Source organism: Mus musculus, chromosome 11 (genome assembly GCF_000001635.26).
Source record: "Mus musculus strain C57BL/6J chromosome 11, GRCm38.p6 C57BL/6J".
NCBI classification, from domain to species: Eukaryota; Metazoa; Chordata; class Mammalia; order Rodentia; family Muridae; genus Mus; species Mus musculus.
The window spans coordinates 8,056,926-8,080,096 of record NC_000077.6 but is presented as its reverse complement, the minus strand read 5'-3'; positions in this window follow the sequence as shown (position 1 = coordinate 8,080,096).

Below are 23,171 nucleotides of genomic sequence, written 5' to 3'. Positions count from 1 at the left end.
GATCTGCTGGGTCATATGGTCCAAGTGGTAGAGCAGCCTGCACAGCAGCCTGGACCTGTTGAAGGGCCTTCTCCTGTTCCAGGCCCCACACAAAGCTAGCAGCTTTCCGAGTCACTTGGTAAATAGGCCTAAGTAACACACCCAAGTGAGGGATGTGTTGTCTCCAGAATCCAAATAGACCCACTAAACGTTGTGCTTCTTTCTTGGTTGTAGGAGGGGCCAGGTGCAATAACTTATCTTTCACCTTAGAAGGAATATCTCTGCATGCCCCACACCACTGGACTCCTAAGAATTTCACTGAGGTAGATGGTCCTTGAATTTTGGTTGGATTTATTTCCCATCCTCTGATACGCATATGTGTTACCAATGAGTCCAAAGTGGTTGCTACTTCCTGCTCACTTGGTCCAATCAGCATAATGTCATCAATATAGTGCACCAATGTGATATTTTGTGGAAGATCCAAACGATCAAGATCCCTTCTAACTAAATTATGACACAGGGCAGGAGAGTTAATATATCCTTGAGGCAAAACTGTGAAGGTATACTGTTGGCCTTGCCAACTGAAAGCAAATTGCTTCTGGTGGTCCTTATGGACAGGTACTGAGAAGAAGGCATTTGCCAGATCAATAGCCGCATACCAGGTGCCAGGAGATGTGTTAATTTGCTCAAGTAAGGAAACTACATCTGGTACAGCAGCTGCAATTGGAGTTACTACCTGATTTAGTTTTCGGTAATCAACTGTCATTCTCCATGATCCATCTGTTTTCTGCACTGGCCAGATAGGAGAGTTAAATGGAGATGTGGTGGGAACCACCACCCCTGCATCTTTCAAGTCCTTGATAGTGGCAGTAATTTCTGCAATTCCTCCAGGAATACGATACTGTTTTTGATTCACTATTTTCTTTGGCAGAGGCAACTCTAAAGGCTTCCATTTGGCCTTTCCAACCATAATAGCCCTCACTCTACAGTTCAGGGAACCAATATGAGAATTCTGCCAATTTCTGAGTATATCTATCCCAATTATACATTCTGGAACTGGGGAAATCACCACAGGATGTGTCCGGGGACCTACTGGACCTACTGTGAGTCGGACATCAGTCAAAACTCCATTAATCACCTGCCCTCCATAAGCCCCTACTTTAACTGGAGGGCCACAATGTTTCTTGGGATCCCCTGGGATCAGTGTCAACTCAGAACCAGTATCCAGCAGACCCCGAAAAGTCTGATTATTTCCTTTTCCCCAGTGTACAGTTACCCTTGTAAAAGGCCGTAGGTCCCTCTGGGGAAGAACTGGAGAAAGGGTAACAGCAAAACCTTTGAGTGTCTTATCAAGATCCTTCCTCAGTGGAACCTGGCCACCCCTTCATTCAAGGGGTTCTGGATCTGCAAACTGTCTCAAGTCTGGAAATTGATTCACTGGCCGAGATTGCTGTTTACCACGATCTAATGTAGCCTTTCTTTCATTTGGCTGTTTACCACGATCTAATGTAGCCTTTCTTTCATTTGTTTGAGAATTTTTCTGCTTATACAGATCAAACAAATATGCAGTAGGCTTCCTATGTATTTCATTCCTGGAAACACCATGATTGGTTAGCCAGTACCAAAGGTCCAAGCGAGTCATGCCATTATAAATTTCACCTCTCCTGTGCTGACCATTACTGGGTATGTTATTATAAACATTCTTTTGTCTACGCTGTCCATTATAATAACTAGGATCACCTTGTCTCCGGCGATTCAATGCTGCCACCTGGCCCTTGTTACCTCGGGATCCAACTAAACCCAGTGAATTTAATTCATCTAATTGAGCAGAAGCATCTCCAATGCTAAGATCTGGCACAAGGAAAAGGGAAAGAACAAAACCCTTCAAATGTGCTGGTGCCCCTCTCACCAATTTGCGTCTTATAGAGCTGGTGAAAGGCATATCTTCTGGACCTTCCCATTGTGGACAATTATGCTTTACACAATATATCCACTCTAGCATTGCAATTTCCCTAAGTCTTAAAATCCCTTCATCAACACTAAGCCACGGAATATCAGGCATCTCCAAGTCATTTCCAGTAGGCCATCTTTTGATAAACACCTCAGCCAACCATTCAAACAAACTTTTGACACCTTTTTTAACTATGCGAGCTTCCGTATTAAACCTAGAATCTCTACTCAGAGGACCCATGTCAATAAACTCAGCCTGCTCTAGTTTTATGTTCCTTCCACCCTTATCCCACACCCTTAAAATCCATTCCCACACATATTCACCAGGTTTCTGCTTGAATGAATTAGCAAACTCATTAAGCTCCTTAGTAGTGTAGCGAATTTCCTCATGGACTATACTTTCTACCTCCCCTCTAGGAGCCTGTTTTGCTTTGAGTCTGGTTACAGGTCTAGAAGAAACTATTGGTGGGCCGTGAGCAGACTCTGCAAAATTAATTTCCTCATGTGGGGAAGGCATTATTTCAAGAGGTGGGGCTGAGGGTACTACTTCCTCAGGTGGGGCAAACCCTTGAGAATCTGAGGATTCAAAATTCTCAGCTTCAACATGGTCTTCCCACACATCCCCGTCCCATGTTGTAGGATCCCATTCTTTGCCAATTAGAGCCCTTACTTTAACTGTCGACACACTCTGAGGCTGAGACTTGAATTTTCTCTGTAGTTCAGCCAACCTTACAATGAGAGTTTCTGTTTGATTTTCTGCAACTTGAGCTCTATTGCTACAAGAGAGAAGATTCTCCTCAAGGACACACTTAGCAACTTTTAGATCGTTTACTTGTGTCTGGAGCCTTTCGATTTTATCACACAACTCCTTCCTTTCATTCATCATTTTTTCCACAGATACTAAGAGCAGCCAGCCAGTAAAATCATTTTTCGATTTTTTCCCCATCTTGTAGAAAGCTTTGTGCACTGAATCACCTAATTCATTAAGAAAATCAAGGGCATTAGCTTCTTTAAGTTCGGAATATAGTTTCAACCATGGGTCTTCAAAATTCTCTGAGCTCCCAGGAGGGAGAGAATCTGGAGAGGTTTCAATATTTGAAAGTGCTGGTGGATCAACAAGCCAATTCCAGTATTTTAAAAGATTCATCCTTGTACTTCTGTTACTCTAGAACCACTCCTGGTACCAACTTCTGTATTAGTCAGGGTTCTCTAGAGTCACAGAACTTATGAATAGTCTCTAAATAGTAAAGGAATTTATTGATGACTTACAGTCGGCAGCCCAATTCCCAACAATTGTTCAGTCGCAGCTGTGAATGGAAGTCCAAGGATCTAGCAGTTACTCAGTCTCACGCAGCAAGCAGGCGAAGGAGCAAGAGCTCGAGCTAGAGCTAGACTCCCTTCTTCCAATGTCCTTATATTGTCTCCAGCAAAAGGTGTAGCCCAGATTAAAGGTGTGTTCCACCACACCTTTAATCCCAGATGAAAGGCATAGCCCAGATTAAAGGTGTGTTCCTTAACTCGGAGATTCAATCTTCTGAAATCCATAGCCACTATGGCTCAAGATCTTCAAACCAAGATCCAGATAAGGATCTCCAAGCCTCCAGATAAGGGTCACTGGTGAGCCTTCCAATTCCGGATTGTAGTTCATTCCAAATATTGTCAAGTTGACAACCAGGAATAGCCACTACAGTGAGGTTTCATTGTGTGATTCAGATGCTCTCTTGGGAGATAAGATCAGCTAGAAACAAGAGGATACAGGGCGTGTCTTTTAAGATCTTGCTTCCAAGTTATGGTGTTTCCATTTCCACAGCACTGCCACACATAGATGCACACACATGCACATTTTTGTGGCACAAAAATCAAAGGACCCAGCTGACTCAGGTGTGAGCTGCGCCTGCTGGCAGCTCTTACCACATGGTGCTTGGATGAGGGGATATGGCACTCATGCTCCAGGACCAGAATTTAGAAACTTGGAGAATAAGCACTGCAAGTTTGCACTGCATTGCCAGTGCTTGCCACTCCTGTTGATTCGATGTGTGCATTTTCTGCCTTACAGTAATGGGAAGGTCTAACTAGGAAACCATTCTGATTTTCATATTCAGTAGGGTATTCAATCAATCATATGGCATACTCAGAACTGTCTATAAAGTAGGCTCTGGATGAGATATCCTTCCAACAGTGTGCAGGTTAACACGTGTGTTTTGGGGCATGCTAAAGTTAGGCTGGGCTCACCTGTGATTATATGTAAGTTAGGTGCTTTAAGAGAGTTTTCAGTTTGTAATGTTTCATTTTTTCCATTTTTTTCTTGCATGTGTGTATATGTATGCATGTTTACATGCCTGTGTGCATGCCTGTGGGTACATGTGTTTGGATACTCACTCATGCATGGAGAAGTGCAGGGTTGATGGCAGGAGTTACCCTAAATCCTTCTCCCATCTTCTTCATTGGGGTGGGGTGTCTCATTTAAATCTAGGGCTCACTTATATGGCTAGTTTCACTGTGTAACTTGTTCTGGGATCCTCCTGACTCTGCTGTCCTAGGCTGGAATTTCACCTCCATGCCCACCTGGTGTTTATGTGGGTTCTGCAGACCTAAACGCCAGTCCTGTTAGGCACATGTTTAACCATTATGCCATGTCATCCATGTTAACCACAGTCCAGTCTGTGATGTTTTTACTGGGACAAAGTTCATGGTCAGTCTAGATCCATGTACATTTAATTTAAACAGCAGGGCCTCTCTAGAGTTTTATAGTAAGATACAGATCACTGGCTTAGTTCCCAGATTTCTTGTCCTTCAATAACTGTGTTGGGAGGACTAACCCACCATCCCAAGCTTGGTTCGCACACTTAGGCTGGCTATGAATAGGGTCACTTCAGTACCCTGACATTCTGGCTGGCAAGACAATTTAGAGGATAAGGCACTTGATGTTAGCCAGATGACTTGAGTTGGATCCCCATGACCTGCATGGTGGAGGGAGGAAACCGGCTCCCATGAATTCTCCTCTGAGTTTCACACAAGCCCTGGCATTGATGTGTACATGTGTACGTGTACATGTACGTGTGTGTGTGTGTGTGTGTGTGTGTGTGTGTGTGTGAGAGAGAGAGAGAGAGAGAGAGAGAGAGACAGAGAGAGACAGAGAGAGACAGAGAGAGACAGAGAGAGAGAGGGAGGGAGAGGGAAGGAGGGAGGGAGGGAGGGAGGGAGAGAGAGAGGCTAAAAGTTAAATAAAAAAATAAATAAAATAAACAAGTAGGAAAACACATTTTTACAAAGAATATAGGGGTACAGCAGCAGTCATGACTGGAGCTTGGCCATGCTACATTCAGTGTCCTCTGCTCAAACTGATATAAAAAGAACGAATACCAAGAGTAGGTAATATGGTTGTGAAATGCTCATTAACTTCTTTGGTGCTTTTTGGCCCTACTATGGCTTCTTTATTGGCATCTGTGTAGATATCACAGTGGCATTCTCAGGAACGACATGAACAGTACAGTAAATAGTGTGAGCCATTTACTGTGGATTTGAGAGTATTTATTGGTGACTGCCCAAAGGTATAAGAATTTATGTAGGCTTGATGGCTCTATCTTGTGGATGACTGCTCTCTGTTAACACCTGGGCCTGTACCTTTAGGCTGGATCTTGCAGCATGAATCAGGCCACACCTCCAGGAAGTCTGTTCTGGGACAGAGAGTTAAGAAACACTCTGTGCTGTGACTTGACAGCTCTCATTTTATGATGCCTGGCTCCTCTGTGCTCCTTGTCATGTGCTATATTGAATGAAACTGTATGATGTGAAACTTCCTGCCACTCCGAAAAGGTTACAAAAAAATCAGAATTTTCTTTTGTCCAGGGGACTTCATCCAGGGATGGTACTGCTCTTTGGAGAGGATCCTTCTGCCTATCTTCCATCGGTATCATGTCTCTGTCCCCTCCTACCTCTTCTTATCTCTCTCTTACTCTTAACCTCTCCAGGCTTTGAAGGGAAGCCTTTCTTCTCCTCCACTGAAGGTCCCATCATGCTTAGATCTCCATATGTTGTATTGTTTCTGTCTAATGCTCTCTCACAACCCAACCCAGTCATGCAATTGGAGCCTACTCATTCTCACCCACCATCCGTGGGTCCATGTAAGTTTTAGCTATGTACTGGCAGCTGCTGTTATTGTAATACTTCCTTCATTACAGTCACCCATCCTTGCATATGACCTTTCAGGGGTGGGTCCCTGTATGTCAGTTTTGAGATAGATATGCAGCTGCATCTTGCTCATTAGATTCCCTCTCCCCTGACCGATGGCTGGTTATGAGGCTGTGAATGGTGCTGAACTGACCTAATCACAGTCTCTACAGAGAATGAGACGTACTTATCAAAAGCAGGAGCAGGTATCTCAGGCCCTGACAAAGGCTTGCACTTCCTGGAACATGCATGTCTGTGGTTGCTGTTCAAATAAGCACAAAGTTCGATGCTTAAGACAAAAGATGCTTATGTTCACATCTGATCTGTGTATATCTGAAGCCAGTGACAAGGTGACTCAGCAAGGCTTCCTGCATGGGACCCACACACTGGAGGGAAGGCTGTTGCCATCCTTGGCATCTCTGGCAAGGGAATCTGTCTCCAGGCCCAAGCAGGCTGGCCAAATCCAGTTCCTTGTGGTTGTAAGATTGAGCTCTGTTTCTTAGCAAGCTGTCAGCAAAAGTTGGGTCCAGCTTCTAGATGGAATGTGTGTTCTCTAGCTTCTGGCCCTCTTCCTCCAAGATCAGAATAGACACTAGACAGTGGAGCCTTCTCACATGGAATCCTTCTAACTTCCATTTCATCTCAGTCCTTCCATCACCCAGAGCTGCAGACAGTTCTCTGGTTCTCAGAGCCCATGGAATTGCTTACACTCAGGATATCTGTGTAATTTCCAAGTTTTAAGAGTTTTAATTGAATCATACATGTTTTGTGCTCTCTTGCACATTCATAAACTCTGGGAATTGGTGTGTGGTTATCTCTGGCATGGGACATTATTTGACAAACACTGAGAAAAGTCAGGATGAAAGCAAACAAATAAGCCAAACACCCAAACAGTAACAGCGACAATGAAAGCACCATGTGCAATTGTAGAAAATAAGAAATAGAGTTTCTATTCTGGAGAAGGAGTTAGAAATCAGAAGGATGTCTCAGTTTATGAAAATAACTCAGGTATTTAGCAACAAGATCTCGGCAGCCATATCCATTTTATTGCATTTGACTTGAGGACAATGGGTCACACCATTCCTATGGTCCTCGTGCAAAACCTAGGCAGTTTAGCACTATTTGCTCTGCCTCTGTGAAATATCGCAGGTGCATTTCACCTTCACAGAGCTTCACATGCCGAAGGATCGATGCTTCTAAATGATGGATGATCCAGAAGTTCTTTCAAGTTATATCTGTATGTTTCTGTTTGGAAGGACTTTTGAAGAAATGACAATTTTTCCTAGGACATACATGCACAGGAATCAGAGGTTTGTTCAGTCTGCTCTCATTTCACACTGCCATTGTTAGGGGAGGAGGACGATATTGATTATGGATGCACACAGAAGGGAATCTCATCTAGACTGGTCATCTGCTCAGCTGTCAAGACGCTGGGCCAAGCTTCCCAGACTGCTTGCTTATCTCAGCTGTCAGAGGATCCTGGATCTAAAATATCACGATAGACATGTGTGGCAGTCATAAATTATCAATAGAATTTCCCCCTGTGCTTCGATTTTCCTAATTTGGCCCAAAATTATAAGCACCCAGAAAAGTTCATTTTACTTTTGAAATAAAATCAAATTACACAAATTGTGTGACAACTGAAAAGGGTCATAGGAATTGTTCCAAACTCTAAAAATAAATGGAGCTTGCTTTTGATTTCTCATCAATTTCTTTATTATTAACTTTTCAGTTATTTAACCTCATCGAAGTTCAGATTCTGTAGTCACAGGTGATACAGCTCAGAAGAGCCAAGAAGAGCCAGAGTGACTCGTGGACTTTCTCCTGAAGCCCTACGTGACTGTAGACATGCTAGTGTGTGTGTGTGTGTGTGAGAGAGAGAGAGAGAGAGAGAGAGAGAGAGAGAGAGAAAGCAAGAGAGAAATATAACCATTAACTAGGGCATGAATAGAGGTTGAGAAGACAGCATTATTTTACTCCTGACCCTTTCCGGTTCATGTCCCTCCTGAAGCTGTATGAAAGGAAGGGAGGGGAAAGAATGGGGAAAACAAGAGGAGCTTGAGAGAGCTCAAGGCACTTACCTCCAAATGAGATGAAAAGGAGGAATTGGTTTCTTCCCTGGCAGTTTTAATGATCTATCATCCTTGTGAGAGTTTTCTCTTGTGATAAGAAGACTGATAATCATGTTTTAAAATACTGCATGTGATCTCAAACCTTGCAGGGCGGGGTGTCCAACTGCACCAGCTTTGTAGATGAAAGAGGGCAGAGATGTTTATCTCAGGAGGAGCCTGCCAGAGACCTCCACTTTGTTTCATTCTGTCTCTTTCTTTCCTAAGTTTGAATGTTCGACAAAATTACTTTGGAAGACCAGTTCAATCCTAGAGTCCTCCTCCAGAGAAAGATGAAGATTATATCCAAAGAATTATTGCAACATTGTCATCAAACAAAGGACGGTATTCAAAATGAACAATGCCATACCACAATTCTAAGTCTTTTTGTATTTACTTAATGTTTAATATCTACATTTCTTTCTTACCTTGTAAGTCATTAGAAGCTACTTTTCCTAGCCAAATTAAATATTTTTATCTAATAGCTCTTGGAGAGTATATCTGTGCAATGACAAGCTGAATGGTGTGTGTGTGTGTGTGTGTGTGTTTAATGGGGTCCTAGTTTTATTTCTTATTGTGATAAACACTGTGACCAAAAGAAATCTGGAGAGAAAAAGGTTTATTTCATCTTTTTGTCTATATTCCATCATGAACAAAATGAGGGTAGGGACTTGAGGCAGGAACCTGGAGGCAGGAACTAAAGCAAGGAACATGGAGTAATGTTATTAACAGGCTTGTTTCTCATGCCTTTCTCAGAAGTTCTTTTTTTTTCCTCCACTTGCCCAGGGGTAATACCACCCACAGTGGGCTCTCCCACATCAATCATTAATCAGAAAAATGTTCCAACAGATTTGCCCATGGGCCAATCTGATGGAGGCATTTTCTCAATTAAGGGTCTCTCTTCCCAGTCTCTCTTCCCAGATGCCTCTAGCTTGTGTCAAGCTAACCAAAAACCAACCAGCACAAGAAGTAATTTAAGGTAAGTCAATTTAAAATTATCCTCTTTCTTCTTCTGTTTCCCTTCCTCAACCTCTCTTTCCTTTGCCCTCCCTCCTCTCAATTTCTTTGCCTCCCCACAAACACTTGAGCAGCACTGGCAAGGCATGGTTGTATTCTAAGGGCTTCACAGATGTTAACTCCTTTAATTCTGATCTCCAGCTCTGGAGGAAAGATGCTTCCAACCAGTTCTATTCTGCAGATGAAGAAACAAGGTACCTTGTCATTCTCCTGAAGCTCCCAGGGTTGCACTGAGAGCTTTGCTGAAGCCTAGCTCTGCATAGTAGTTTCAATTACCAGACAGACAGACACTTGGTCCAGGAGACAGCATGATCATGGACAGGAAGGATCCTGGAGACAAAGGTTAGAGGGTGCAAGCTTTATGCTACAAAGGCTTACGACCCGGAGTTCTCATTTGAAGCTAGGGAGGGCTATAGAAGGCTCAGAGGCCTGGGCACAGCTAGCAGCCTAAAGACAAGACAATGTCTTGGGGTTCATACTGGTTTGAGATGGAGAGCCTGAGCAATGGTCCAGAAGAGGCAAACCCTGAGGAAATCAGCTGAAGTTATCATGTTTGCATGCTACATTTATATAGCCATTTCTATAAAGACCTGGTGGAATAGCCAGGCCCTATTCTCTGTACTTGGACCTGGGCAGAGTAATAAATCTCAGTTCTCCAATCTTCAGCTGATACTATCTTATAGAGAGATAGGCAGGAACGCCGAATGTCATTTTCCTGGTAGGGAAAATACAGCTAACTTCAGGATCAGCCAGACCTTAATGGCTCCCAGGTAGTGCTTTTGACCTTTCTTTTAACTTCTAATTCCTGTAGATTGGGAGCAACACAGAAAGATCAGTGCTTGATGTTTTGTCACATGTACAAGGCTCCATCTTTACTGGAGAACTGGTCTTCTGTGTTCCATCCCTTGTGTAATGAAATCACCCTCCTTCTGCATGGCCTTCCTGCAGACTCTAGTGATCAGTACCCCTTTCCTTGGTCTCCACTCCTTGCCAGACTCTAGCCCCCACTCACCTGTCTTCTGTAGACACATGTGGCACCTCCTTACTCTCCATCCCCCTATCTGAGCTGTGTACATTTAGTTGACAGGGGCTGCCTGGGGTTCAGGAAGTAAGGTCTTACCTTGAGCCAACACTTCAGGAGTGAATCTTCTCTACAGCCCTGGGCTTTCATGGCTAATGGCTCACATCTCTTTCAAGGTAAACTGAATGAACTACAATTTCTGTTACTCATGCCAGGTTAGCCATAAAACACAGTGATGAGACATTGCTAACTTTCTCCTGCTTTAGTGTGGGTCAGCTAAATATCAGGGAATTAAAACTCATTCCAGAGGAGTTTTGCCCTTTCCTGGGAGGAAGAAATGCTACGAGTGAGAGGAGCAAAGGGACTAGGTAATCCTTGCTGATTCTCCATACTCTGCTACTAACAGCTCAGACCCTTGCTGTCTGTTCTTTCTACCTGGCTGCTCAAGCCCATTGACCCAAAGGGTGGAAGAAGAAGGTCCACTTATGAAGACTGCTGTGCCATTTAGCTGCGATTTAACGGAATTTGCAATCCTTTATTGTTGACTTTGTTCCAGGGAGTTGAGCATGACCCTGTGCGAATTGTGTGAAGGATCACCCCCCAGTTTCTGTTCCAATGGCTCACTCTGTGGGAAGGCAGTGCAGACACATAGTAATTATTGGAAACTGATGACTGAACGGCTGATGACACAGGATCCTAGCATCCTGTCTTCCTTTGGGTGTCAGGCTGAGGGGGCGGCTGCTTCCTGTACTTGGGGTTTCTGCAATGCCTCAGGGCTTCCCTGTCTACTCATTCAGCTTCCAACATCTGTGTAACCAATTTCCTTTGTTAAATCCCCTTTGCTTAATTGCCTGCCTGGTGTGCTTTTAGATGTGTCAGCAAGTAAGGAAGTCAGAGAGAGGGAGGAAAGGGGCAGAGTGGCTTAACTGGTCACGTTCACTCCAGGACTTTAAGTTTGTTGAAACAATGAGCTCAGAAGCCCCCAAATGATCATTTTTAATGCTGTCTGGAACACCTGGAACAAAGAACATATGGATTTTTTCCTGTTCATAGATCACTCGCTTGTAATACTAGAATTTCTACCAAGCAAAGCTGCATCCGATTCTCTGTGGAACACTGGTCAGTACACTGTAAATGTTCCACTCTGGCATATTTTGTCTAAAGGTCTCAGTCCTATTAGACTGCCCTTATTCAGATTCCAGTCATGTCTGGCATGCAGAGCTTATGAAGATGAACTAGTTACAGATGGAGAGTCCTTTGACCTCCAACCCAACCTTGATTAATTGGCAACATAATTTTTATAGACGTTCTTTTACTTTGGGTTTACTGGTTTATCTTAAAGGCTATCACTGCTAAAGATACAATTGATGGATAACATATATAAATACTCAGCAAGGAGAACAGAGGTTCCATGCACACCCTCTGGGCCTGCTCCCCTCAATGTGTGGACTAGCTAAAGTGAAAGGTTTCCGAAGCTCATGGGAACCCTGTCTTATTGGATGTCATTGATGTCTTGTTGGATTAAAAATCTCACTTCTCCAATCAAGTCTTTGTGCTTATGGTAAGCCACTAATCAGAAATCTAGCTCAATTTATTTAGGACAAAATATCTTGTTCTTCCACCCCCACTCTGCAAATTTTATATGACCTCAAACATATAAGCAGATAAAATAGGCATGTAGACCCAATGTGTTTACTGATTAAAAGCCCTAAATGTATTTATGATGAAAGCAAATTTGCATAGAAAATGAAACAGATATATTTGTTTTCAGAGAAATAATTAAATTCCATTGGGTATTTAATATTGTAGGACAGATAGCATCTTCAGTATATTTCCAAGGCTGATCAATATTTTGATTTACAATGATTAGAGTGGAGGCTGCCACCTATCATAACTATGCAAATTGGCAGAAGTCTAATGAGGGTTGTTTCAGATAATATTCAGAATTTGGTCCTACTCTCAATCTAAAATGCATTCAGCAATTTTTTAAAAATTGAAATTCAAGCCAGCAAGTGAAGCAATTTGTAGCATCAAATGTTCTAGTATAATCCAGTCTAAAGATTTGATTATCTCCTGGGGATTGATTATATCCTAGGAAAAAGCTATGTGTTTGCTCTCTATAACCAAGCCACTGTATTCCTATAACATCAGAAAATAGAACATAGACAGTGAGACTCTATGGTTCACAGTGCAATAGTCTTGACTGTCAGCCAGGATGTTTTATGCAGTACCTACTCCCCAGTGCTGGGAACCATGATGCATCTTCTCTGATAAGTGCTGGGAGAAACACTTTCCATTCGTTATGCTTTTGAGTTTGAGTGGACTTTGTCCCTTTGTAATCAAACCCTTTTTATTGTAGCCAAGTTTTTCTCGGTGCCTCACATTCCCTGTGTAACCCCATTTGGTGTCCAAAGGCCATGCCCACATGCCATCGTATCAGTATGCCAAAGGCATTCGTACTATACCAAAACTTTCAAGGAGGCTAGTGTCTGTGTATTACACATTTCAAGAATGAACATTGCTACAAAGGAATGAAGATGAGTATCTGTGCATATGGAACAGTAAAGAATAATTGGAAGTCCATAAGATAAAAGCCCAAGAAATAGACCTTATACAGCTGACTCCAAGCACAAGGGGTCTGTCTCTTTGCTTAGTGTAGGACATAATACACAAACTCTGTCCAGCATTGAGAAATAAGCCAGTTTTTCTAGAGACTGGTTTATTGAAACCCCTCCTCCATCATTAGTGGAATGAAGAACAAGGACAAGATTTCATTCCATTACCTTTGGGTAAATGGTGCCAGACTTGAGTTGATTGGAGGACACTAGCTGGTTTCTCCTGAAGAATCTTCTATAGTAGATTATACATTTCCATATAACTGGTTTTCTGTCCGGAGATTCCCATTTTTGTCTTTCCGTGTTTAAATACCATCATAGACTAGCCCTCCACCCAGATGATGCATCACACTCCATAACCATTCTCAAGCATAAGATTCACTTTCTCCATGGTGAGCAGCCAAGCAGATAAAGAAACCTCTGTAGCAGAGATACCAGCAGTTGGAGTAAACAATGCTTTGTAAGTTTTGTTGTGTGGTGGTGAGCTGTTCACAGACAGCTTGGTCCTGAGCTGTTCACAGACAGCTTGGTCCCTGCTCGAGGACAAGGCCTTGAACCCGGTGACCTGGTAGTGACTTCCACCTACAAGGAACGGCAGGTGTTTAGCCATGCCTCCTGGGCCCCTGGCTCTTGTCATAGCTACAGTCTCCCACAGCCCCCCTGCAGAGAGGTGTCTGGCCATCAGTCACATAGGCAGTGCCCCAAGCTCCTGGTATTCTCTCTGAATTCCACTCCCACTTTATCTGGCAACAGCCAGGTAGTCGCAGCCCACTATAAAAGGGGCTGTTTACCCCCTCCTCCCTCTCTTATTCTCTTGCTCTGTCTCTTTTACTCTTGCTTCCTGCTTGCTCCCTCTCTCCCCATCTCCCCACCCCCACACCCCCACACCCCCACCCCCACGCCAACTCCACGTGGCCATGGCCGGCCTCTACTTCTCTATTATTCTCCCTCTCTCTGCCTTTCTACAATAAACACCTTAAAACCATGGACTGCCTCTTCTCATCAGGATCCCAAGTGCTGGAGCAACGCAACATGTCTTCCCCTAATGAACTGCACATCTAATCTCCTGCAGAAGCCTCTCAGTGTGCCCAGATGATCTCTACCAACCCAAGCCACTCGCCCAAGCAAGCCAAGGACTCTCATCTCTGCGGTAACCAGCTGGAGCCCTCCTCCTGCCCTTTTCCCTTCTGCTCTGGGCCAGAGCCTGCCTGCAGGCTACATTTAGTGGTGTTTGACCAAGAGTGAAGGCCAGGACCTGAGAGCCAGCTCCTGGCAGTTCCACAGGGATCTCAGACTGTGCCTTTCCCAGCCCCTGAGCAGGGTCCTGTGGCTTCTCACAGCCCAATGCCCCAGTGGTGGTGCCGTGGTGGTGCCGTGGGGGTGGTACTCTGTGAGTGGCCCTAGCCCTGTGGCAGGCCAGATGCAGGACCCCATTTTTGACCCATTTTGTTACTGTCAATCTGTGAGATTTCTGGGAGTTGTAGCTTGCATTTTTAGCTCTAGAATTTGAGAGGCAGAGTAGGAACATTGCTACAAGTTTGAGGTTGGGATACTTAGTGAGTCTCAATCTCAAAAAACAAACTAACAAACACAGAAATGGAGAAATGGAAAAAGCAGGGGGAGAGAGCAAATCTGTGACCTGTATTGTTGATTGTCAATCTAAAGTAAATTTAGCTTAATAAAGTTATTTGTTTTGAATTTGATAAGGAAGGTGTTTGATTAATCTTGATGACTTTATATTTGTATAGTAGTCAATTATTTTACGCATTGCATCAGATTTTCAAAACCTGATGAACTGATCCATATTGTTTTGCTAACACTAAGAATGCTGCTGGATAATCTTTAGAGTTGGCTGATGACTGCTCTGTGGAATTACCATTGAATAAGCCAATTATGGAGTTGGTTACTGTGTTCAGAGTACCCACCCACTGGCATGGAGCACAAAGGCTGGAATGTGCAATCACCATGAATGCACAGAGTTAACCACAGATGGAAGCTCTCCACACTCCTCAGTTTTGTTCTTTCAGGAGTTCATAAGTTCAGCAATTTTACTGCATCCTTAACAGGTCTGTATTTATTCATTTAGTAACTACAAAAGACACTCTGATTTTGCTTCAGTTTGTATTTTTTTTTTAACAAGGATTGACCTTCTTGAAATGTTGCTTATTGCAGAGATCTCTCTGCAGATGGATGGCAGAAAGGGCAACAGATGTCTGCTTGGACTCATGCTGATCTTAGATATGTCTGTAATAAGACCATCGTTTATTTTCCATTAACCCACTAGACAGATCTTTATGTAAAATTATAGCTATGTGGGCACCTCCTAGCAAGTAAGAGCTAAAACAGACCTGCTTATTAAGTAAACTAATAAACTTTCAATTGAGTTGCCAAGAGGTTTGAAATTAAAAATAAATGGCTATGATCAAGGATTTATGGGAAAGGTGTTGAGATTGTGAGAACTAAGAAAACGTGCTAAGGCTTCAAGAGAATGATGGCCAAATAAAATGTGGAAATGAATAGTATAGTACAGAGATTAAAGCTACATGTAGAAAAAAATATTCTAGAAAACGACAATTGGAAGCATGCAAACATAATGATATAGAAAGAATAATATAATTCCAAATTGTGAGTGTCCCCAAGTGAGCCTATGACTAGCCTATGACATTGCAGTCTAATGCATGGCCTAGAGATGAGCACCTTCAGAGCTATCTACCACATAGCTCTCAAATAATCTCATCATGGTTTTCCAATACTTTAATCTTTCACAGTGTAACAAATCTCTGTGGGTGATTAATAACTTGCATTTGGGGAACTGAGGCACTTAGTCTATTCAGACTAGGTGACTCATAAATAACACACACATTTGTGCAGTCCTGGAGGCTAAGGAGTTAACAATCAAGGTGCCTGTCAGTTTAGGGACTTGGAAGTGTTGGTGTCTTGGCTCAGGATGTTATCTTCTCATTGTTGTCATGAGCTAGAAGGAAACATGCAGCTCTCTGTCTCTTTTCCCAGGGCACTATCCCATTCAGAGGGCTGCTTCTTTACACTGAACTCTTAGGGATTCTTAGGGATTCACCTCCTAACACCATCACACTGGGGGATGAGTTTCAACTGAGTTTTAGAAGAGCAAAGAGTCTGTAGCAAGTTCCACATAACTCACCAATTTTTGAAGCAATGTGTCCCCAAAAGTGGGAGAAAGAGGAAATGGGAACAATTGTGGCTATAACACTATCAATAAGAAGTAAGAGTTGAATCAAGAGTATTATAGAAGAATGATGTATCTACAATGTCTTGGAAAAGGTAGTCACCAGGCTTCGTCAAGTCCAGTGTAGAGAGACTGCAATGGCCACACATGAGAAAGCATTCAAAACCTTGAAGAATTAGCTCAGGCTGGGAAACAAAGCAGTGCCAATAGGCAAGAAAACAATGTACTAACAAACCTGGAAATGGGAGGGCAGGGAGGGCCTGATTTCCCATGCTGGAACCCACGTAGTGCAAGGTAAGGACTGACTCCCGTAACATGTCCTTCACATGTGGACCTATTACGTGCAGGCAAACACCAAATGAACAAGTAAATATCAAAAGAGATTTTATGTCATAGGATTTATCTTTCAATAAGCATTAATTATGTACAATATTTACTAGAATGTGATTTTTATACATAGTGAGCAGGCAAATGTACTTGATGAGTTATCATACCAAGAAGCTTACAAAATAGTCAGAAGGGCAGGGAGGTCCTCCCAGCTCAAGTCTGATCTGAAAAGACCTAGGTGATAAGTACTGCAGCCACTGGAACACTGTCTGCCTCTGGGCTCCCAGCTCCGGCCCTCTGGTTTCCACTCATCCCCTTTGTACATAGTAGTCTGCTGGGCCCAGGTCACTGGCCAGCTCTAGTGCCTGGGGAAGAACAGAGCTGTCTGCTCTTATCACTCATGGAATGCCTCTTCCTTCCACCAAGAAGCATGGGAATATGAGTGCTCAGCCAGGCAGTGAGAAAGGAAGGCCACACAAGGAGCCCTTGCTACAGGCATGGCTGTGATGTCAAAGGCCAGAGATGGAAAAGTCTGTCCGCAGCTTGTCCTCAAGTTCTTGACTTAATTTATATTGTAGTGTTAACAAAAGACATAGGTAATATCACATTTTATAGACAATACAGCACCATATAAAGATGATCTTACTAATTTGAAATTTAATTTCTTTGTTATTCACATATATTCCTTCTGCATAGTACTATGTTTCACTAGTATATTTGCATACAGGGGTACAAGGCTCGCTGCACACAACTGCCTGTACCCCAGTGTTCCCTTTCTAGCCCCTCCCCAATACCACTAATCACTTTTAATCTCCTGAGAGCTTCCCCCCCCCCTTTTTTTTTTGGATAGAAACAATCTTAGGTATTTATAAAAAACACCTAGAAACCACAGTGAGAGAAAACACACTTTCTGGCCTCACTTTGTTCATTTAGATGTGATTGCCAGCAGTTGCATGCTCTTCCCCTAGAAATGACATAATTTAATTCTTACTTTCAAGCATGCACACATACAAGCACCGTGTTTTCTTCATCCATTCCTCTGTAGTTGGACACCTAGGTTATTTCCATAACTCAGTGTTGTGAGGAGTGCTGTGAAAATCACTCATGCAAAGGACCTGTGCCATACGGATACATTGACACAGATTCCCTAGGGTCATCGCCCAGAAAAGGCAGAGCTGCATCTAATAGCAGCTCTATTTTCAGATTTTCTTTTACAGAACTTCCATTCCGATTTCCATAGTGGTTAGGCTACTTGATGTCTCCACAAGCAGTGTAAAAGAATTCCAGACGGCGAGCTTACTCCTGAAGACGGCCCATAGTGAGCCAGCAGCTCTGAGACACTGTCTGGAGTAGAACTCACTTACCAGGGAGCCAGTGCAGATCACATAACACCGGATAGGACGTTCCATTCTTTCAGCCACATGTTCCTGGAACACCTGATGAATGAGTGGTCTTCAGCCTTATTCATGTCCCTACTCTGCCTCACTAGGATCCAATTCCAGGGGTGTGGGTGTGGGGTGGGGGCTTTACTTCACTGAGTAATGGACACCTGTTTTCCCTCGCAGGGCTTCTGGCTACAATGTGCTGAGAGCCTTTCTGCTTGGTAAGGATGGCCAACCTTCTGAACTTAAACTCTGAATAACCCACAGTGAGAAGAACCCCATCAAGGAAATCTGTCCAAAGTCACTCCTGAAAATAAAACAGGGCTTTAAGAGTAGAGAAAACAGAAAACAGTCATTTTGATACAGCGGCATAGCCAAGATAAACTGCACTCTCTTCTCCATTGACAATGAGCTTCCAATGTATCCTGAAAGAAAAAGGGCTTCTTATTTTATGTTAGTAGCCTGTGAATGAGGCTAGATGTACAGTTCCAGTTATCATACTATCTACCACATATGTAGCACTGTAAATAAAGTTAAGGTGGTGTCCCTCACACAGCCTTGTAAAACAAAGCTGTCTTATCTCAGACTTTAAGGCTCTGCTTCTGTTGTGCTAAACCTCACGACTCGGACAGGAATATTTATTGGTTCCTACAAGAACAATCTGTGTTTGAAACAATTTCCTGGCTTGCATTAGAAATTTTGTGGATTTCTGAACAAGCAATTTGAGAAAAGCAAACTTTAATTAAGTCAGTTGACTGAAGAAATTGGACAGGTTTAAAGGGAAATGGTCCTTCCCTCTCTTTAGAGCCATGGGCTGTGGTGTGAGCTTTTTGCCTTTAGATGTCATCTTGGGCCTCTGGTTTGTTTCCTACACAGGAATTTTGTTCAAAACAAAAGACACAGTGTAACATGTTTATGATCAGTGGATAAAATCCTATAAATCACTGTGCTGCTATCTTAATACATATATCTATCAGCTTGACATTCTGTTCTTATGTGGGTACACATAGACTCTTGAGCTGTGGTCACAGCAATTCTATTCTCTAGTCACAGTGGAAATGGCTAAGGAAATACTCTGGACACTAAACTTCACTGTAGAATATAAACTATGTTTCACATTTTTTTTTTTTGGTGTTGCTGTAAGTCTTGTCTTCTCTGTATTGTGCCTTTAAGAAAGATTTCTGAGCATTATCCTGTTGAAGAAGAAGGCATAATCATCTAGGGAATTCTGGAAAGGGAGATTTTTTTCTATTATTTTTATTAGGTATTTTCCTCATTTACATTTCCAATGCTATCCCAAAAGTCCCCCATACCCTCTCCCCTACTCCCCTACCCACCCACTCCCTCTTTTTGGCCCTGACGTTCCCCTGTACTGGGGCATATAAAGTTTGCAAGTCCAATGGGCCTCTCTTTCCAGTGATGGCTGACTAGGCCATCTTTTGATACATATGCAGCTAGAGACAAGAGCTCCAGGGTACTGGTTAGTTTACATTGTTGTCCCACCTATAGGGTTGCAGTTCCCTGTAGTTCCTTGGGTGCTTTCTCTAGCTCCTCCATTGGGGGCCCTGTGATCCATTCAATAGCTGACTGTGAGCATCCACTTCTGTGTTTGCTAGGACCTGGCATAGTCTCACAAGAGACAGCTAGATCTGGGTCCTTTCAGCAAAATCTTGCTAGTGTATCAATGGTGTTAGCGTTTGGAAGCTGATTATGGGATGGATCCCTGGATATGACAATCACTAGATGGTCCATCCTTTTGTCGCAGCTCCAAATTTTGTCTCTGTAACTCCTTCCATGGGTGTTTTGTTCCCAATTCTAAGAAGGGGCAAAGTGTTCACACTTTGGTCTTCGTTCTTCTTGAGTTTCATGCCTTTAGCAAATTGTATCTTATATCTTGGGTATCCTAAGTTTCTGGGCTAATATCCACTTATCAGTGAGTATATATTGTGCGAGTTCCTTTGTGATTGGGTTACCTCACTCAGGATGATGCCCTCCAGGTCCATCCATTTGCCTAGGAATTTCATAAATTCATTCTTTTTAATAGCTGAGTAATACTCCATTGTGTAAATGAACCACATTTTCTGTATCCATTCCTCTTTTGAGGGGCATCTGGGTTCTTTCCAGCTTCTGGCTATTATAAATAAGGCTGCTATGAACATAGTGGAGCATGTGTCCTTCTTACCGGTTGGGACATCTTCTGGATATATGCCCAGTAGAGGTGTTGCTGGATCCTCCGGTAGTACTATGTCCAATTTTCTGAGGAACCGCCAGACTGATTTCCAGAGTGGTTGTACAAGCTTGCAATCCCACCAACAATGAAGGAGTGTTCCTCTTTCTCCACATCCTCGCCAGCATCTGCTGTCACCTGAATTTTTCATCTTAGCCATTCTGACTGGTGTGAGGTGGAATCTCAGGGTTGTTTTGATTTGCATTTCCCTGATGATTAAGGATGTTGAACATTCTTTCAGGTGCTTCTCAGCCATTCGGTATTCCTCAGGTGAGAATTCTTTGTTCAGCTCTGAGCCCCATTTTTAATGGGGTTATTTGATTTTCTGGAGTCCACCTTTTTGAGTTCTTTATATATATTGAATATTAGTCCCCTATTCGATTTGGGATAGGTAAAAATCCTTTCCCAATCTGTTGGTGGTCTTTTTGTCTTATTGACAGTGTCTTTTGCCTTACAGAAGCTTTGCAATTTTATGAGGTCCCATTTATCGATTCTCAATCTTACAGCACAAGACATTGCTGTTCTATTCAGGAATTTTTCCCCTGTACCCATAACTTCGAGGCTTTTCCCTACTTTCTCCTCTATAAGTTTCAGTGTCTCTGGTTTTATGTGGAGTTCCTTAATCCACTTAGAATTGACCTTAGTTCAAGGAGATAGAAATGGATCAATTTGCATTCTTCTACATGATAACCGCCAGTTGTGCCAGCACCATTTGTTGAAAATGCTGTCTTTTTTCCACTGGATGGTTTTAGCTCACTTGTCAAAGATCAAGTGACCATAGGTGTGTGGGTTCATCTCTGGGTCTTCAATTCTGTTCCATTGGTCTACTTGTCTGTCACTATACCAGTACCATGCAGTTTTTATAACAATTGCTCTATAGTACAGCTTTAGGTCAGACATGGTGATTCCACCAGAGGTTCTTTTATCCTTGAGAAGAGTTTTTGCCATCCTAGGTTTTTTGTTATTCCAGATGAATCTGCTGATTGCCCTTTCTAATTTGTTGAAGAATTGAGTTGGAATTTTGATGGGGATTGCATTGAATCTGTAGATTGCTTTTGGCAAGATAGCCAATTTTACAATGTTGATCCTGCCAATCCATGAGCATGGGAGATCTTTCCATCTTCTGAGATCTTCTTTAATTTCTTTCTTCAGAGACATGAAGTTCTTATCATACAGATCTTTCACTTCCTTAGTTAGAGTCACACCAAGGTATTTTAAATTATTTGTGACTATTGAGAAGGGTGTTGTTTCCCTAATCTCTTTCTCAGCCTGTTTATCCTTTGTGTACAGAAATGCCATTGACTTGTTTGAGTTAATTTTATATCCAGCTACTTCACTGAAGCTGTTTATCAGGCTTAGGAGTTCTCTGGTGGAATTTTAAGGGTCACTTATATATACTATCATATCATCTGCAAAAAGTGATATTTTGACTTCTTCCTTTCCAATTTGTATCCCCTTGCTCTCCCTTTGTTGTCTAATTGCTCTGGCTAGGACTTCAAGTACAATGTTGAATAGGTAGGAAGAGAGTGGATAGCCTTGTCTAGTCCCTGATTTTAGTGGGATTGCTTCCAGGTTCTCACCATTGAACTTGATGTTGGCTACTGGTTTGCTGTAGATTGCTTTTATCATGTTTAGGTATTGGCCTTGAATTCCTGATCTTTCCAAGACTTTTATCATGAATGGGTGTTGGATTTTGTCAAATGCTTTCTCTGCATCTAACGAGATGATCATGTGGTTTGTATCTTTGAGTTTGTTTATATATCGGATTACGTTGATGGACTTCCCTATATTGAACCATCCCTGCATCCCTGGGATGAAACCTACTTGGTCAGGATGGATGATTGTTTTGATGTGTTCTTGGATTTGGTTAGCAAGAACTTTATTGAGGATTTTTGCATCAATATTCATAAGAGATATTGGTCTGAAGTTCTCTATCTTTGTTGGGTCTTTTTGTGGTTTAGGTATCAGAGTAATTGTGGCTTCATAGAATGAGTTGGGTAGAGTACCTTCTGTTTCTATTTTGTGGAATAGTTTGTGAAGAACTGGGATTAGATCTTCTTTGAAGGTATGATAGAACTCTGCACTAAACCAATCTGGTCCTGGGCTTTTTTTGGTTAGGAGACTATTAATGACTGCTTCTATTTCTTTAGAGGATATAGGGTTGTTTAGATCATTAACTTGATCTTGATTCAACTTTGGTACCTGGTATCTGTCTAGAAACTTCTCCATTTCATCCAGGTTCTCCAGTTTTGTTGAATATAGCCTTTTGTAGAAGGATCTGATGTTCTTTTGGATTTTTTCAGGATCTGTTGTTATGTCTCCCTTTTCATTTCTGATTTTGTTAATTAGAATGCTTTCCTTGTGCCCTCTAGTGAGTCTGGCTAAGGATTTGTCTATCTTGTTGATTTTCTCAACCAGCTCCTTGTTTGCTTGATTCTTTGAATAGTTCTTCTTGTTTCCACTTGGTTGATTTCGCCCCTGAGTTTGATTATTTCCTGCCGTCTACTCCTCTTGGGTGAATTTGCTTCCTTTTGTTCTAGAGCTTTTAGGTGTGCTGTCAAGCTGCTAGTGTGTGCTCTCTCTAGTTTCTTTTTGGAGGCACTCAGAGCTATGAGTTTTCCTCTTAGAAATGCTTTCATTGTGTCCCATAGGTTTGGGTATGTTGTGGCTTCATTTTCATTGAACTCTAAAAAGTCCTGAATTTCCTTCTTTATTCCTTCCTTGACCAAGGTATCATTGAGAAGAGTGTTGTTCAGTTTCCACGTGAATGTAGGCTTTCTATTATTTATTTTGTTATTGAAGATCAGCCTTAGTCCATGGTGATCTGATAGGATGCATGGGACAATTTCAATATTTTTGTATATGTTGAGGCTTGTTTTGTGACCAATTATGTGGTCAATTTTGGAGAAAGTACCATGAGCTGCTGAGAAGAAGGTATATCCTTTTGTTTTAGGATAAAATGTTCTGTAGATATCTGTTAAGTCCATTTGTTTCATAACTTCTGTTAGTTTTACTGTGTCCCTGTTTAGTTTCTGTTTCCACAATCTGTCCATTGATGCAAGTGGTGTGTTGAAGTCTCCCACTATTATTGTGTGAGTTGCAATGTGTGCTTTGAGCTTTACTAAAGTGTCTTTAATGAATGTGGCTGCCCTTGCATTTGGAGCATAGAT